The sequence below is a fragment of the Pinus tabuliformis genome, chromosome J (assembly GCF_031772625.1).
Source record: "Pinus tabuliformis cultivar Carrire ecotype Pingquan chromosome J, CPIR1, whole genome shotgun sequence".
Classification (NCBI taxonomy): domain Eukaryota; kingdom Viridiplantae; phylum Streptophyta; class Pinopsida; order Pinales; family Pinaceae; genus Pinus; species Pinus tabuliformis.
Genome location: NC_142295.1, coordinates 1232325867 through 1232330514, shown reverse-complemented (window position 1 = coordinate 1232330514; position 4648 = coordinate 1232325867). Strand labels below are relative to the sequence as shown.

At 44.4% G+C, this 4648-nt stretch overlaps 2 pseudogenes; both read left to right on the top strand.

Moving 5' to 3' along the window:
• The first annotated feature begins 422 nt into the window (after nt 1-422).
• LOC149231597 (putative L-type lectin-domain containing receptor kinase S.5 pseudogene) lies at nt 423-2812 on the top strand (annotated as a pseudogene).
• A 997-nt stretch (nt 2813-3809) lies between these two features.
• Nucleotides 3810-4410, top strand: LOC149231596 (uncharacterized; annotated as a pseudogene).
• The last annotated feature ends 238 nt before the right edge of the window (nt 4411-4648 follow it).

The window sequence follows — 4648 nt, the reverse complement described above, 5'->3', positions numbered from 1 at the left end:
GTTCCCACCGACAAAAAAAAGTCTCATTTATAATTTATATTTGAGACACAATCGATAAAACAATTCCCACCGACCAAAAAGTCGACCTGTTTGACGACTGCCTTAGAGCTAGAAGTCCAGCGCCCCGCATGGTCTATAGACCCCGCCGACGCACGTTGTCGATAAAGATATTCTCACAGAGAACAAAAGCCGACCTGTTTGAACGGTCTTGGCTCCAAGAGTCACGCCGCCCCGCATGGTCCAAAGTCGACGCTGACGCACGTGGTCTAAGGCGGCTGGTATACAACGCTGAAAATAAGTAGACTACAATACTCTAGGGCGGCTGCTACACGAGCCGATTATGATTACAGGCGTCACCTGCAATATACTTATAGTTGATGCCTTTCGTCATATAACTGCTATAGCTTCCCCATCTTGGTATACCAGTGTTTTAGGCGCCTGCTTAACATCTTGGTATACCAGAGTCTTGGTGTAAATATCATGATGGGTTCTTTGGCTCTTTTCTTTCCAGTGCTGGCTGCTGTTTCCCTCGCACAGTCCCTGGGAGGTAATGTAAATTTCTCTTTCCCAACATTCAGCAACAGCAGCAACAGTCAGCTTATATACATGGGAAATTCTTCGGTTTCTCCTTCACTTGGTTACATCGATCTGACTCCATCGCCAAACGCTACCTCTGGAGGTTCGTCGAATGAGACGGATCAATATTCCAAGATGCGGTCCTGCATAGGAAGGGTTCTCTACCGTGAACCTATCACAGTCTGGCCGGCCACATTTACGACCACCTTCACCATCGTCATAGGCAACATCACTGAATCCAGTGGTGACGGTCTGGCCTTCATCATAGTCCCCAACAAAAAACCCTTTCTGGCAGACAGCAGTGGACAATATCTGGGCTTATTCGATGGATCAACATATCTAAACACAACGAATCAGCTGGCCATTGAATTCGACACCTACAAGAACGGCATCGTGGACCCGGACGATAACCATGTCGGCATAGACGTCAAGAGCCTCATATCCGACGCAACCGCCAATCTGGGACAACATGGCATCAACTTGAGGTCGGGGAGGCCTATAAGGGTTCGAATCCATTACGATGGCTGGAACAAAATACTGCAAATATTCGCTACCTATGCAGACAGATCGATTCCTTACGCGAGCATCTTGAACCGAACAATCGAGCTATCAAACACCGTTCCGCGATCAGCCCACGTTGGATTCTCCGCGGCAACGGGGCGTCATTTCGAGATTCATCGCATTTTGGACTGGAATTTCAGTTTGGAAAGTTTGCCTGAATCGTCTCTGAATATAACGCTCGTCACTGCGTTGAGGTCAGCAGGAGGATCCAAAAGCAGGACCCTAAAGGTCAGCCTCCTTGTCGTTTCCATTGCCATCGTAAGCGTGTTATTGGGGTTATCGGCGTGGTTCGTCGGTAAGACTCTGAAAGGAAGACGTGTCGGGAACATGTCAGAATGGGGGCTAAGCGGTGAACTAGCGATGATAGAGGACCGATCGGCAGCCTCACCCTACGCCCCTCGCCGGTTCTCCTACAAAACTCTGTTCGAAGCGACAAAGAACTTCAGCGAGACAGAACTGCTCGGAAACGGCGGCTTTGGGAGCGTTTACAAGGGGACCCTGGAAGGCCGACAAGGGGCCTGCGCACTTATAGCAGTGAAGAGAATATCGGCTGGGTCAAGACAGGGAGAGCGGGAATTCATGTCGGAGATCAGCACCATAGGCAGACTTCGACACAGGAACCTGACGCGACTCCAGGGGTGGTGCCACCAACGCGACGAGCTACTGCTCGTCTACGACTACATGCCCAACGGAAGCCTCGACAAGCTCATCTTCAGGCAGCCAGGGGATCTGCAGCAGCAGGATCAGAATCAGGTCCCTTTGGATTGGGTTCGGAGACATAGAATCTTATGCGGGTTGGCTTCGGCGTTGCTGTACCTTCACGAAGAATGGGAGCAGAGAGTCGTCCACCGTGACGTTAAACCCAGCAATATTATGCTCGACGGGGATTTCAATGCCCGGCTGGGTGACTTCGGCCTTGCCCGGCTCATTGAACACGACGAGACATCTCTGGCCGTAAGTACCAAGCTGGCGGGGACGCCTGGTTATTGGGCGCCCGAGTGCGGCTACACCGGCCGGGCCACTGCAGAGTCGGATGTTTTTAGTTTCGGGGTATGTATGTTGGAGGTGGTGAGTGGGAGGCGGGTTGTGCAGCGAAATCCGCAATTGACGGAGGAGAATTTGATCGATTGGATATGGGGTCTTTACGGGCAGGGAAGAGTTATCGAGGCGGCGGATCCCAGATTGAATGCTGAATTTGACAATGAGCAGATGAAACGAGCATTGATTTTGGGACTTGCTTGCTCACATCCGGATCCCCAGCTACGCCCTTCAATCAGACAAGCATTGCAGGTCCTCATAAATCCCAATGAAGAGTTGATGCTGCTTCCTTCTTCGCGGCCAGTGGCTATATATGTGGTTTTGCCATCGATAGCCCCATTTAATTCTCGCTCTACTTCTTCCTATTCAAATGACGTTGGTCGCTCGTACACTCAAGACTCCACCTTACATCATGGTAGATAGAGATAAAATTCGTCCGAAATGAATGTATTGTAGTGATGTAAATTTCGTACATAGCATCGTCCTGGTTTTTATGGCATCATATCGTAAACGACATGAAAGTTATTTGGGTTCGGATTAAAATTAAGCGGTTATGCTATTTTCTTACTTTTCTGTGACAAAAATGTGAATGCTCAAGTTTGTTTGTGGTGGATTCCCATCCAGGGGTTAAATTTGACGGGTCCCCTGCCCATCAACAATATTTTCTTGACTGTTTTGTTTTCAAACTTGCCATCTTATGAACTTTAATGTCTACTTTTACCGATTTTATATGACTTTTTAAAAGTATAATTCATTAGCGAACTCGAACGATGGATCTAGACTAGTTGGTAAATAGAGAAGCTTCCAATCTTACCAAATATATCCAAACCTTGAACAATTGACTTACTTAAACAAAACAATTTTACTAAAATTAATCGACCTCTTGATATTTAAAAGTAGTAAAACGAGAAACACTCTTATTCAGAAAATTAGAGAGCAGTTGAGCAGTTTCATGGCTTGGGAATTAGAGGCATGAACAACATTCACATGCAAAGTCTGGTGTTAACCACAGCCTGGGATAGGCCAGGGTGCATCACAACAATAAATTCTCTTTAAGTTAGAACTGTTTTTGCCGATATAGATTAACTTGAAAGTTCGAAAGGTAGAAACAAACGTCCTTGATTGGACAGCAATTTCTACGGATAATCATTTATTATTGAATTGACAAATCATTGGAATGTTCTCTTCCTTCAAATAGAAGGAGGGTTGCAACTTTTATGGATATTCATTTATTACTGAATTGACAGATCATTGGAATGTTCTCTTCCTTCAAATAGAAGAAGTCTATGTCTGGCCATGGGTATCATATCTAACTGTTTAAAATGGAAGGTTCAGATATAATCCCTCGAGCCATGAGAATCTCGAGGTGGTCAAAAGAGAGATCTCTGTTAACATAGCCATGTAAACCTCAACAGTTTCGCTGATCCATAATTATTTCAGTGCTTTCCATTTAAATTGGGCACCGACAGCCATGGAAATTGCAATTGCAACTAGCTGTAAAGCTTATTCAGTTCAGGGTCCGGAGGCACGATAATTGATTGTAACGCCCTCCAAGTAGTCACCAATTCTTGCATCCAATTCCATCTGTAAACTTTGACTATTCCATAGATGTCCATTTGACTATTCCTCAATACATGTGTAAGATAGAGATAAAATGGATTGAGAAATATGTGAATATGAATGGCTCGCTAAGTAAACTGAGCGATGATAAAATTAATTCATTTATGGGTGGCTGTGTTGTCGAGGATGGCATTGAGCTTGTGGGGGCTACGTAGGCTTATCAGACATATGAGGGGAGAGGATTTGGAGTCTTTGTTTGTGAACGAACATTAAAAACTCGAAGACCAGTTTGAAATCGTGACAACTATGGTTCGAAAGAAGAGGTTTCAACGTATGGAAGAACGGCTCGAGGCTATGACAAAAGAATTTGAAAAGTCGAAAGGAAGGTTAAGACATACTCATGGTTTTTCAAAAAAAAAAAAAAATGACCTATATATATGTTTTATGATTGTCGTGGATTACTGGGAGAGACCGTCGACCATCCATTTTGTCGATTAGAAAACAAAAGCCTTATTTACATGACATCTTCGGCCCTGTATTTCGTGTGCAGCTGGGTCAACTACACTTACATGAAACGAACAATCGATAAGTTCGGTAACAGGATATAATTCAAGCATCAAAACCTACCAAAATCTTGAGCTACAATTGGGGTCTAATACAAACTTGAAAAGCTAGGATGCTGGTTTTATTATGAGAACGAACTTCGTTTTTCAACGAGTAAGAAATGTGTGGACGGTTGACAAGTCCATGTTACTCTATTTTCAAAACCAGTTTGGCGTGTGTGGTCGATCTTATTGACCTATGGCATGCCTTGAATTCGAAGAAACTTTACTCGTAGAAAAAATAAATTATATGGCTCTTGTAACTTCTCTATCATATTAATCCGATAATGAAAAACTATTTATAATATAGA